Source organism: Chiroxiphia lanceolata, chromosome 4 (assembly GCF_009829145.1).
Source record: "Chiroxiphia lanceolata isolate bChiLan1 chromosome 4, bChiLan1.pri, whole genome shotgun sequence".
In the NCBI taxonomy this organism is placed as follows: domain Eukaryota; kingdom Metazoa; phylum Chordata; class Aves; order Passeriformes; family Pipridae; genus Chiroxiphia; species Chiroxiphia lanceolata.
In genome coordinates this window covers 70827216-70841297 of record NC_045640.1, presented here as the reverse complement: position 1 = coordinate 70841297, position 14082 = coordinate 70827216, and the positions used below count along the sequence as shown (strand labels likewise).

The 14082-nt window shown below is 41.2% G+C and overlaps 1 long non-coding RNA gene across 1 annotated transcript; it reads left to right on the top strand.

The window, feature by feature from the left end:
• The first annotated feature begins 232 nt into the window (after positions 1 to 232).
• Positions 233 to 13387, top strand: LOC116785535. Its single transcript, XR_004356578.1, has 6 exons — positions 233 to 294; positions 1299 to 1459; positions 3188 to 3292; positions 5967 to 6056; positions 10490 to 10598; positions 13292 to 13387. It is a non-coding gene; the product is annotated as an uncharacterized LOC116785535 (long non-coding RNA).
• Positions 13388 to 14082: the final 695 nt, after the last annotated feature.

Genomic DNA, 14082 nt, shown 5'->3' with positions numbered 1-14082 from the left:
GCCGGCATGATATAATTACAAATTAAACATCTCTAAAACAAATTCAGGATGAAAATAAAAATCCATCAGACCTCTGCTTGTTTCTTTGTTCTAGAAACTGGTATATTCAGTTCACATTAATTTAAATAAAGGCTCATTGACAATGATATGGTGAGACATAATCTTTTTACACTTAGAACACAGTCTCTAATACTTTCTCATCTCTTACTTTTATCTAAAAGAGCATTTTGCTTTTAATGATAGACAGAACCCTTAAGCCAGACTGGATCTGATGGCTCTTGGGACATGCTTGAGGTAAAAACGCTTTCAGCACAGTCATTAAGTATTTGTAAGAAAAACTTATTTACTGCTGTATTTCCAAGAGGAGAAAGAGTAACAAATGGAAACTTTAGTTACTTAAAAAGCCAGAGAAAGAACCCTGTAAATAAATGAAATGGACAATGACACAATGTTTAAGGTTATTGCTGAACAATTTTTTCATGTAAACCAGATTATTTTTTTCTACCCATGCCCTTTCACAGAAAAATGTTACCCTCAGTTTTAGTGGTTAGATCCATATGTGAAATTGATATTTCTCCATCAAAACCAGAAGTATTCCTAAGAATTGAAGATGACTGTGATACAACAAAAGTCTTCAGAAGAAAATTTCTTCATGAAGATCAGATTAATCATGAGACCGAATAAGCAAATTAGTTCCTCGTGGAGGTTCAAAGTAGCCACAGGAAAATGGTTTGACCAGTTAGGTACAAAACAGTGCACCAAACATAACACAATTTTTGGAACCTTCATGATTTAAAACAAAAGAAAAATCCTCTCCCTTATATATATAATTTTAAATAAATAATCAGTTACTAAGACATTTTGAATAGAGAAAATTGAATTTTGTGCTTTGAGGATGAGCATAAAACAGTGGCTTTTAAGGGAAGGCTCATCAGGTGAGTTTTCTATGGACAGTCAAAGCCAATAAAGATGTCTATGGTAAATGCAACAAGTGTAAGAATTCAAGCTTTTGTGCTTGCTGAGCCCATGTTTTGTTTTTCCCTTATGACATCGTTACAGAAATAGGTCTAATTCACAATGTCATTGTGAATTGCTGTACTTGGTTTGGGAACTTTAACTCTGAATTGTTTTTCAGATTTTTTCAATACCTGTCAAGGGACATGATTTAATTTCAGAATTCTGTCTGATGTGCATTGTAAGCTTTACTTTGGTTATAACAACTCTCGTTTCTCATTGTAAGCCAGTTAACTGAAATTTCGTTTGTTATTAACAGAAAATCTGCTTTCTTCCTCTTTTAGAAAATAACAGCTTATTACTGCTCACTCTCCAAGAAAGAACAGGAAATTAGAGCTCTGAAATGGAAGTGATTTAAAAATAATAGTAGAAATGTAATGTAGCGTAGCAACAAAGGTCATATTTCATGATTTTCCCCACTGTGTAACTCCGAAGCAGTGCACAGGTGAGATTCTTGGTCCTGTTTCAAGGTGGTGGAAGGATACCACCGGTGTATTTCTTCACTAGAAAGGCTGGCTGGGGATATAATTGCTGTTATTGATATCCAGTCTGTTCACTTCCATACTTTCCTCGCACTTCTCACCTCTTCCTTTGTGTCCTAGGTGTGTTAAATCAGCAAGTCTTAGCTCTGCTGTCAGCCGGGCTGTATTTTCTGGCTCTCTACCCTCTGAAAAACTATCCTCTGGAATAAGAGTTCTGTGAGCCTCAGGGGATAACATGAACAGCCGCAGCCCGGAGCTGTTGTGCTTAGTCAACTTAAAATGAGAGCTGCTGTAAATAACAATTAGAACTTGTTAACACCAATTCCATTGGTGGCTGTTAGGAAATAAATACCTGCTTGTTCCCTGGTTATTTAATTGAAGTAACATTCAGACTATGGAGCAGCCAACAACAGCAGTGACTGGAGAGAGGCTATGAATCCGACTGACTTCCCCCAATTCCAATTCTTCAGAGACTGTTAACAAAATTATTGAGATTTTTTCACTCTCCGGTGAATAAGAAATGCTGAGTAAAAGGATATTACATAAATTGGCTGACATTTACAGTGGACTAGCTAATTCCTGTGGCCTCGTGTGTGTGGTGGCTGTGTGTGTGTGTGTGTGTGTGTGCACATGTGCCTGGTGTTGTCAGTGAGCTCCCGACCCACTCCCCTTTGCTCCCAGCTGGTGGGAGACTGGATTTTGGGGGTTACGTAAGAGACAGTCTAGGAAAACATGCCGAGCTGTTTGGAATTTACCCTCGGCACTAACCTCCTTCCTCCATTGTGTCATGCACTCGAAAAAAAGTTATTTTTTGTTTTGTGGAGTGACGGGGTTGTGTCTCATCTGAAAAAATGATGTCTGTCTGTCCTGGGGAGGGAATTGGGTGTACCAGGAGACTTTTGCTTGCTTCTGCTTTCCATGGGCTGTGCCTGCAGTCCCAGGAGTAAAAAAATCTCTTCCTTTTCTAACAACTGGGAATTGAAGATTAACAAGGGCAATAGTGGAGAAAAGAGAGAGAAAAATGAGCTGTTAGGGCTGTATCTTTACACTGACCTATAGAGTGGGTCTAGTGCCAAGCAAATGGGCAGCTGCATCCTAGGAAAGGGCTGGCAATAGGTACTGTGTCTACAGGTAGTTATTCTTTCTCCTTTCTGACAAATTATTTCCTTTAAAAAGCGATGTTGTGAGATTATACTTTATGGCCAGTGAAGATGGGGTCATTTCTAGTGTGAACAGATCGATGTGAAAGTCATAAAACATGTTCCTGAGAAAGAAAGCCCATCTCATGCATTTCAACAGGAACATCACTTGTTTGCTGTGTGGAACCCTTCTCTGAGCTGGGCTGATTCTGAATGCTGCTGCAGATTTCTACACATTTGTAAGGATTTTTATCCAGCAAGTTTTGGTTGGCCTGTCTTAAAACACCGGAAGCACGCTCTAGTAAATTTTTCTTACACTAGTTTGGAAAAGTGCAGTGTTATTTTATTACATGTGATTTTTCTCTTGTGGCCTAGAACCTTAATCCCGATTCCGCTCAAGTTTCATAGCAAAGATCTTAGTGATATTTGGTTTTTCTTTCAAAAGTGCTTGGAATCAGACCTCTGTGCCCTGCCTCTGCTTTGTAATGTCTTGACGATACTGGTTTTAAAAGTGGGGAATTTCTTGAACATTCTGCTCTCAATCTTTTGCAGGTTGAAGTAAGTGACAGTTCAGCTAAAAACAACAGAGCAGCTAAATTACTCCTAGTACCACTGCCTTTTGTATGCTAAAATCAGTACATCAAATTCAGACACACGGTAAGCAAATGCAACTCCTTCCTTTACGCTCCTTTGTACCACATCTGAATTCTGGCCAGTTCCAGCTGGTCTCTGAAGATAATTGCATACAGTTTGTTCCAGTTTTTTCATCCCATTCCTTATAGCGTGGTTTGCCTTTCTTGCATGTAACCATCCTGGAAAAAAGACTCATGTCCGAGAGGTAGTGGAATTGTGTTTTCTATTATCCCCATGTGGTAGTGATCCAAGCGTTTCTTCAAAGACAGTACACAAAGCTGACATAAAGAAACTGAAATAAAAATAGTGAGAGACTATTCAGTGCTGATCTATTTTGTATGTGAATGGAAGAACAAAGGTAGCTTTACTGCTTCTAACAACCAAAACTATTCACCTCTGTTGCCTCCTAACACGTGAGATAGTAGCACACATGCTGCAGCTTTTTTCCTGGACCTCTAGGAATTTGGTGGTGTGTCCTGGGCATGTGGCAGCCAAAATCCATGTGTTTACCCCTTCATAAAATTTCGGGGGCCTCTTTTTCTTCCTCTTTTCAGAAAAATTACTTCCATCTGCTAAGTACTTCCAGTTGCATAAAAAAAAAAACAACTGGGTAAAGCTACAAATTATGCCTTTTTTTTTTTTTTTACACAAATCACTTCATAATTCACTGTCACATCTTTACTCAGTTGTCCTTACTGCATGTCCTAGACCCAGGCAGTTTCACATATGTGATACATAGAGCCAGGATTTCTAGTGAGAGCTGGCTGGGAACTCAAATGTCTTAAATTAAAACAATGGCCACCATCATCTGTTAAAATTGTCCAATGGATTTTTAAGGGATTTGGATCGAGGCCTGAATCGACTCCAGTTTTGGAGTGCTGAGATGTTTTATTGGTGCTTAGCTTGGAGAGCATGGGAGATGTCTGGGAATCAACTGTTTAAAACAGTAGGCAAAATAGAGATACCCTAAAATATTAATTTCTCTAGAAGGTTATGTTCAGGGTGTTGAAGATAAGAGTATAAGAATGACAGAAAAGGTTTGTCATCGAGCCAACAACTCCAGTGACATAGATTTAATTGTAAACATCCCCTAAGCTTGAAAAAAGTTTTAAATAGAGTTCCCAAATAGGTTAATTTCTGAAACACTCACTAATTATGTATGTCTGCCAGTTGTGTGGCACTGGCCAGGCCACATTAAACATGGAATCAAGTTGGTTCAAAATAGTTGAACTACTTGTTTAATAAAATCACAGATTTTATTAGATGATTCACCTAATTTTATGTTTATTACAGGCTCTAGAGAAAACATTTATTGGCAGTAACTCATTCCTTACATTTTCTTTTCCACTTCTTCTCATATATACTTCTTCCTACTCTCCTGCCCTGAGCTCCTGAGAGCTTTGCTATCATACTTTAAACTGTCTCATCTATTTGCCTTTATGGAGCCTGGAGACTTCTAGAAACCAGACCAGAGCACACAATTTAGATGCAGCAAAGGGTTGGCTCAAGTGCTTGAAGAAAAAATACGAGGAAAGGCTCTTTGGTTTGTACTCAGCAGCTTCACCTTCCCCTCTAGGTGGCTGTTGGGATGAGAAGACAGACTGCATTCTCCTCCCTCAGAATTCCTGGTTCTTTTGTTTGCTGAAGATCACAGTTCTCTGCTGCTCCATTCTGCTCTCCATTCCACAGCCACAGCTGGGAAAGGTATTTATTCTCTGCTGTGTCTCTGTGGTGAAACTGGCCACTAGGAAAAACCCCAGTGTTCCATAAAAATAACTGTGCTCAATAATAAATTTGCGCATGAGATCATGTTCTTACTCTGAAAATAAATAGCTAAATAGTTTTAAAAAAAAAAAGTCCAAAAAAGCAGCAAGCAGTTTATAAGGAAGAAAGGAGAACCATAGTTCAGCAACTAATAATGACTTCTGGGTTACTTGGTACTGCTGTGAAAAGGAGGTTGGAATAATTAATTGTCCTTGAAAGTCATCTCTGCAAAAAAAAAATCCTTAATAAAAATGAAGTAGTTGGCATGGCATTGGTGTCATCTCACAGTGTCTGTGATGGTAGGGATTGTGATCAGAGATGTGCTAGTGAAAATTAGAGGAACTCTGTCCAGCATGAGATGAAGTAATTTGATACAGGACTGTAAAGACCCTTATATGCTTTTCTTGGGAAACACACAAGTGCTGCAGGTAAAAATATTTTGGTACCTTCATCTGATTGTCATTTGTATTGCACTAAAAATAACATCTAGAGATGATTGCCAAGGAAGTCAGCAAGAGGTGCTATTTGAAGGGTGTGAGTAAAACGTAACGTTGTTAAAAATTCCAGCCAAATAGGTGAGGTAGCCTGGGGATATATTCTGTGCACATCCTGTTCTTCCTTGCACGGAGACTTCTATACCTGCTAACTATGCATCCAGCCTTTTCCTTGGCATGGTGTCTCCTGCTAAGGAACAACATCATGGCTTCAGAGAGGGCAGGGAAGACAACAGGTTTACTCCTGTGGGAAGTAAAACCCCAAAAAGAATGTTTCATCACTTTCTTGTATTCACATTATCCCAGAGCAAATTTTTTTTTTTTTACATCCGTAAAAACGAGCAAGGATCTTGGCTCTGGACTGTTCCGTCAGCTCCACACGCGTTGTTGCCGATGTGTGTGAGCTCCCCAGCTGACAGATGACATCTTCCCTTCTCCAGGCCCACACAGATGGCGTGAGTGACTAACACCTGCCTGCCCTGTGCACAGCCTACACACTGATGTCATGAGAGGAGGCCAATACCTCCGAGGTGAGTCTCCCTGTTTGTTTGTATTTCGGCGACAGCGGTGGCAAGTGCAACAATGGGGAAGGAATTAAGACAAGGAAAACTTCACAGGAGGAGCAACTGACGTAAAATGTGGTGTGTAACCCACTGAAAGGAACCATCGATGTTAGCTCGGTCATTTTAAAATAAGTGAATCACTAGATGACAAAGCCCATAAATTGATTCATAAACTGCTGTCATTTTAATATGAAAGCTAATCTGTCTGGAAAACTGCCATTCAATTATGAATGGAAATAACAGCTAAAATCCAGCATTCATTGTGGACACGATGCCCAGGGAATATTACAAAACAGACTTTTGAGGACTCAGTTATATCCATCCCTGCATGTATAATATGTGTACACAAACATATGCATTAAAATTCAGTTAATTCGTTAATATCATTAATTGCAATGGATTTGACTTGCTGACCATTGAGGGGTAGGCTTTTATCATTATTTGCTTGCTGAGTTTTCTGTTGTTTTCCCAAGGTACTTGCTGACTTTGGTGAAATGACTCAAGGTGTGCAATTAGTCAGGATGGGAGCCCTTAACACTTATGGCAATAAAGTTTACCACCTGTATTTTTGGTTTTTTTCCCTTCAGTGAAGCACTCCTAGACAATGTATGAGTTTGGGATTGGTTGCAGTTGCTGAGGAAGGTAGGCAGGTGATGGCCAATCCTATGGGATTGGAGACTGTTGCCCTGCCAGCGCATGAAGTGGGGAGCTGGGAACTACCGTAGGGAGGGAAGGTGCTGGGGGAAGGTAAAATGGAAGAGTCCATGGAAAACCTGAGCTATAAGGTTATGAGAGTTGGATGAGAAATGAGAACATGGGCTTTGAACTTCAAGAAAGGAGGCAGGGATTAAGCAGCGGTGGGGAAAGCAAACCCAGCAATGGAGCACATGGCTAGGAGCCACAGGGAGATACAAAGGGAAAGGAGTCCAGAGGACAGAGCTTGGCATGAGGAGCTAGGGAAAGATTTAGAAAGAGGCTAGAAACCTGTGCCTGACAGCAGGGGAAGGGAAGGGAACAGGGTGGGGACAAAGGATGAGGAGACGAGACAGGCTGGGGGTGGAGGGCGGGGTAGCCAAGAGAAAGGAAGATGAGTCTGTGCCTATTTCAGTGTCCTCCTGGTTTTCATTCCTGGGTCTGGGATTACACAGCCTTTCCCTTCATCTGCTGTCAGAGAACACTGAAATCCACTGATAACATGCATACATTGATCCCTTCTACTGCCTGTCACAGGGGACAACCTTTTGTTGTTTAAGGCACAGAGTCATTGTGGCCTGTGGCAAAGCCAGGGGGTCCAGCTTTATCTCCAGTATCAGCTCCCTGGTGGGATATGGATAGGAAATTTCTGAGTTTTAGATTGGGGCAGATTAACAACATGAACAGCCCACTAAGGCTTCAGGGCAGAACATTCAGACTGGTAATGGCACCTGTAGCTCTTGCTTCTTTTCACCTTTAATTTCCTATCACTGGAATAAGGATTATATGGAGCAAACCCTTTTTGCTCTCCAGGTTACTTTCAAAGATGGGCATATTCTCACAAAATTTCCGTGGAGTGCTTAGTGGAAGACTGCACATGATGAAGGTAATGAGGGTGTAACAATGTGGGTTTTGCAGGCTGTTCATTCTCTAATTTTTCCTGAGGAGGAAAAGAATGTAAACTAAATAGTGACTCTTATGTAATGAGCATTGCTTTTGCTTAAAAAGGAGACAAACCACTGAGCAATTTAACCTCCCAGATGCTTGGAAGTTAATTTTTGCAGGTCAGCTTTGAGATAATAGCCTGGGCAGTGTTGGGAAAGTCATTTTTTGGCAGATAACAAATTCCATTTTGGCACGGGGACAAAGGATTACAGTTTTTTAAAGTACCACGAAGAACTGCGCTAAGAGTCTGTCCAAGAAACAAACAGGATTTCACAAGAGCCAGTTGGCTTTAGCTGCACTTACAGTACTTGTAACTTCATGGATTGTAGGAGATGCAGTAATGGGGAACTTACAGGCATATAGGGATGGTTTCATAGCTGAGAAAAGGGGGGAGTTGCACAAAGTGTTTCTCCTAAGTTCGTTGCTGCATGGATGGATGCATTGGGGTGTGGTGGAGCAGTAACTACATCCACCCCAGCACTGAACACTGCCTCAGTCTCATTTGGGATAGTTCTCCCTCCCTAGAACTAAAGGCTAATTCAGCACAAGGGACCACATAATTTATTTGCGCTTCCAAAGGCGTTCCAGGGCCTGTCTCTCCTGTCTCAAATCCTGGTGTGCCGATACCCTGGACAGCAAACTGTCTTTGCAACAGGTTTAACGTGTCGACCGTGCTAGTGGAATTCTGTTTGTGTTCTGCATGTTATGATTGGTCTGTGACCTGCTGCTACAGGGTGTTATGCTCTAGGGAGCCCTTCAGTGGGGCCTAGGTTTGGGGATCCATGGAAACCGCCCTGAAACAGAGAGAAAACAAATGGGAGAGTTGTTGTGACATTCCTTCTGGAATACTATCAGTACAGATTGTTACCAAGAGGGAAGGGGTTTGGGTTTGTTTCTTTATTCTTGCTGTTTTCTACCTACCGGCTGATGCATTCTACAGAAATAGTGCAGAGCAAGATTTCAGTTGAGCAACTGGTGGAAACCAAATCCATGATGTAGTAAAATAACCTTTTTTTTCCCTTTTGTAACGTCTCGCTGATCTCATCTCTCCTTGCCCTTCGATGTGAAATGATGAAAGCTGCATGATGTGGTAACTCCTGTTCCTTGGGAATAGTCTGTCTTTGCTATATTCCTCCATGAAGTTGGTTTGGCCTTGTACTACAGCACACCAGTGAGCGGAAAGAGCATTTTCCTCACTTCCACCTATATTTTAATTTCTCACTGCAGTCCTGTGAATAATTTAACCAGAATTAGCCCATATGAAAGTTATGAATCACATGACCTGTATAAGACAAGAGCCTAATTTCAAAGAAGATAAAGAAGAATCTATAACAAAATTTTTGCTATTTCATGATCACTTACTAAATGAGAGACAGTGAGAGAGACATTTCTGACTCGGAGTGGTTTGTAGTTGATGTGGGAATGTTTGGAGTTAAAATTGTTGCAAGCGGCCCTGGTTGAGCAGTGGGGGTGGACTAGATGTCCAGAGGTGCTTTCCAGCCTCAACTATTCTGTGTTTATGTGAAGATTGGCTTCTTAAGTGTCTGTGTGTGCTCTGAGCAAATGGGTTAATGGGTTTCCTGAATGACCAACCACACAGGCAGGCGTTGGCTGCGTTTCTTCATCTGCCTCACAAGAGCTGGTTCTCCCCCCACTATGGGGAGAAAGATCTCCCTACAATCTCCTGATGTGTGTCCAAGCCCTTCCAGTAACTGCTTTACCCTGTAGGATAGAGTGAAACGTGTCTTGAGTCCTGGGCAGACACTTTTTGCCACCCTTCCAGTGACATGGGATCAGGAGGGACAAATACCTAAATCATGATCTTGTGGTTATAATGCAATGCTGTGGGAAAGGGATGTGGTTTTATGATTGTTCCTGCTAAGGAAATCTCTTACCCTCATAAATGTGGATTTCTTTGAAATCCAATATTAACTCAAATTCTTCGAGTTCATGATGTATGATGAGTTCATGATGTATGATTGCAGAGTATTTTTTTTAATAGTATCTTTTTTTTTTTAGTGTACATTATCAATTTTATATTGACATTGTTTATTTTCTTAGCCTGGAGTAATTTTGCTAATTGAGATGTATTACTCTATATGATGTGCACTACAGAGAGAAAGGGTGTGTATATGTCTTTGCATGTACATTAGAGGGAGGGAGAGGGGCGACTTTGCTAATTCTGAACTCTAACCTCCATAAATATTTGTCCTTAGAACATTATTTCTTGTTTCTCCTAAGCTTAGGTCACTGCTGCATCTCTTACATCTGCAACAGCCGTCAGTGCTTCTAGACAGTTCAGTTCTTTTTCCAAGTGCAATCATTTTGGACCATAACAAATTTGATTTACTGCCAACATAGGCCTCACTGGATCGTTCGTTCTCTTATCTCCAGCCATGCTGGGCTGTCATGTTTCCAACATCAACCATTTGTAAAGACAGCCCAAAACAAAGTTTTGGCCATCTGTGGCCACAGTCAGATTAAGCATATATTGTGAAAAATTGATTTTAGAAAGACATAAACAAGTGTCCACTGGTGCTTTAGAGGAATGAAGTACTTTCCTGAAGTGAAATGGAGACTGTAAGAGGTTTGTAATAGAGAGGAGATTTTTTTTTCTATTGTTGATGTGATTTCTTTCTACTATTTGCACCAGAAAAAAAATATGAAAAGGGAAGAAATAAGCTTTTGTTTAAAAAAATATTGATAAAGTCATAAAATCACCAGCAAGATAAATGAAATGAAAAGCTGAACCTCTGTTGCAGGATTTTTAAAGGAGTGACCGTGCAAGAAGACTTTCTCAGGCACTTAATAATATGCGTATATACTTAAAAGAGAGAAACTTTGCCTCATAAACTGCACTTGCAAAAGTAGGTAGGTGAAATATGAGACTACCTTCTCCAGTAACTAATATTTAAAAGAAAAATTCAATCAGTTATAGACACTTGTGGCCGTTTGCTTCCATCACACAAAGCAGCTGCAGCATGTGTTTAAACTCCTGAGCAAATATAGGAATATTGATCCAGAATATAAATATCAGCTGTTGATGGTGAGAGAACTAAGAATTCTGAGGAATATATTGCTACTGAATTCTTAAACTCATGCTCAGACTTTGAAGGAATGAAATATACTTAAAGTTAAGCAGTTAAGTAGTTTTCTGACCTTGTCTTTGACAAGTGAATGTAGGAGAATTCTGTGCTGCTGAAGGGAGATGGATGATTTTTTCCACTGCTAGTTAAGCACGAGACAAGACAGGAAAAACTTCAGAAGGCACACAGTTTATCCATCTTGTTTGGGCTAATTGTTATTTGGATATGCACCAAAGAGAGGGATCAGGAAGCCAAGAAACCCTGGGAGTCAAGAAGTGCTGTGATGGATGGGAAGCCTGGGGCTGATGTTACATTTCCAACAGCTGGAAGCGTTCCCTGCCACCGTGGTGATACAAACCACCTGCTGGTGTGTCTCAGTGGTGGGAAGATGGATGAGCCGAAGTGTTCTTGGATGTCTTTGCTTTCCTGGAGTTTTAATTGCTTTTCAAAAGTGAGGGATTTTTTGTTTGTTTGTTTTATTTTCATTTTATAGTAAATCAGGTCTCCTGCAGATTAATTTAGGATGCTTTTCAAGCACCACTTTCATGATTCCTGTGTGAGCAAACACTCTGGAGGCATTGTCCTGGCAAACTATCAAGGACATATGGCTGAAATCCCTCTAAAAGCAGCTTCCATGGAAGGGGATTGACATTTCCGGGGGTTATCATATGGCAGGATTTGTCATAGTAACTGCTGGAAAGTCCAGGAAAGTTGTAGGCTGGATTCTTGCACCTTGGATTAAAAGTAAAGACTGATAGAGCTGATTGAGCTTCTTACTCTTAATTTGAAATATCTCAGAAATTACTCTTGCCTTTTTCAGGTTTTTCCTGTAACCAGACTAACAATATAATTTATGTTTGATTGCATTTGTTTTGTGGGTTTTTTCCAGATGTTCTTACTGAGACTCTCTATAAATTCAAGCATTGTAAATTGAGTAAATACAATGACTGCACATGCAGATGTTCCACAGTTCTCTGCCATCAGAATAGGGTGTCTATCTTGTTTATGAAGTGCCTTGTGTTCAATGTGACCCCTGTGTATGAGAGCAGCACTGGATAAAACAATTTTTTTTTTAAGAGGTAAAATATTCCTGTGAGAAGCAGGGAGTTGGACTCAGATGATCCCTATGGGTCTCTCCCAACTTGAGATGTTCTGTGATTCTGTTACAAAACCCAGCTGGTTACGGAACAGAGCAAGACAAACACAAAATGGAACAGGTGAGAGAACATCTCTCTAAGATGTATTTTTGAAGTAGAAGGAAGGTAGGGCTTAAGGCATTTTAACATGGAGTATGTCTTACAAGAGAAGGCTTGTGAAGGGGGCTGGAAGCACAGATAATCGATGGTTTGGGTGGAGGAGAAGTAGCTGTATGGGTGTAATTGTGTGGAAGATCTGAGTTGAGGAGGGGTGGTGATAGAGGCCTAAAGAAAGGAAAATGCTACTGCCAGAATTGCTTTAGTCAATGTTAAGAGCAATATTACTGACCATGTTAAGAGGTTGGAGTGCAGAAGAAAGTAGAGTGGCGAAAATAAAAACCAGTATGTTTTCCATTTGAAGAAGAGAAAGGAAAATATATTAAAAAAAATAAAGAAAATTGGCAGATCTTTAGGTGAGTGCAAATGGCTTGGGGAATAGGACTTTCCATTTTAGCTCTCTTGTCTTTTAGTTCTAGGCCCCACAGATACAGTTACCAGTGACAAGCTTCTAAAGAGCTCTCTCAATTCTACTGGTAAAATGATTTTACGTTTTTATACAGTGAGTTTGATAAGGAATTTGAGCTGGCTGCCTTACCCACCCTGCCAGCACTGGGTTGGGGCCATCATGGAGGTCAGAGCTCAGAAATATCAGGATCTTGTCCTATAAAACACGGTGTTGACACTGCAGGTTGGTTACAGGGTGTCCAGCTGGCCAAGGCTGCGCTCATATGGGGTGCACTGGGGTACAGGGACTTGCTCCTGCCCCGTTGACTGTGTCCCCCTTCCCAGAAGAGGGAATGTTGACCCGTGAGAGGCTGAAATGTGGTTTCCCAGGGCAGCACTCAGGGTCTGATGTGTGTGAGCTGCGAAGGGCTGCTGTGTGTGCAGGGAATGCAGAATTACAGAAGCATCTGAGTGAAACTATGGGTGTTTGGCCTTCAGAAAAGTTTTTTTGGGTTTTCAGCATTTTGAGGTTGTCTTTTTCATTTGTTTGGGTTTTTGTTCGTTTGTTTTGGGGTTTTGTTTTTTTGGGGGTTTTTTTGGGGTTTTTTTGGGGTTTTTTTGGGGTTTTTTTGTTTGTTTGTTTTTGTTTTTGTTTTGTTGGTTTGGTTTGGGTTTTTTTGGGTTTTTTTTTTTTTTTTTTTTTTTTTTGCTTTTGGGCTTGTGTTTTTTTGTTTTGTTTTATTTTAAAAAAGAACTAATTAGAGGGCTTTTTTACATTTTTACCCCTTCTCTTCATGTACCTGAATCTACCTTCATTTTCACTTCATCTATCTCCCAGGAAAGAGGCAAAGATTTGGAATAATATAGTGCAAGGACACAAGCTGCCCTGACACACAGCTTCTGTTGCAGAGGAAGAACAGGAGGAAATGAGGAGGATTTTTGCTGGTGGCTGTGACTGTCCAGAACTCTCAGGTACAGTGAAAACAGTGGGATTTCCAGGAGAAGTAGCAGAAAATGTTGGAAGCGGATGGGCGATGGGGAAACTAAGGAAGGGGGAGCTGCTTACGGAGCAGCGGGGCTGAAATCCCCGTGGCGTGGAGAAGGGCAGCAGGCGAGTGATACTGGGCTGTGCCCGCGGCGCTGCGAGGGGAGGGTTGGCTGACACGGGGGTGAACCTGCGCTGGGCCGGGCTCTGCCTGCTCCGTTCATCATGATTAAGCCTCTGGAGTGAGGGTGTGGGAAGCGCTGTAATTGTCGCCCACTCTGGTAAAGAATTACAATTTATGGCTCTCGAGCGGTCAGGGCTGGGAAGGGAAGTGAACCGGCAACAAAATTCCTTTACGTACATGTTAGCAAAGAGAATGTTACAAACTGCGTAAGCTGGACGGAGCGTCTGCCCTGACGTTGGGCTGTTCCCAAGGGTTGCTGTGTATTGGCCCTCTGAAGTGAAAAGACCAGTGATAGAAGTCCCAATTGCGATCGTCCAGGGATGCTCAGGCTGCCTTTGAAGTCAGAGAGCTTCCCAAGGTCCACCTGCTGCTAGACCGGAGATTCAGGGCACAAAGCACAGATTTGGAAACATATCTCTTCATCCCGTTTTATTGCCGGCCCCAAACACGAAGTGCATTC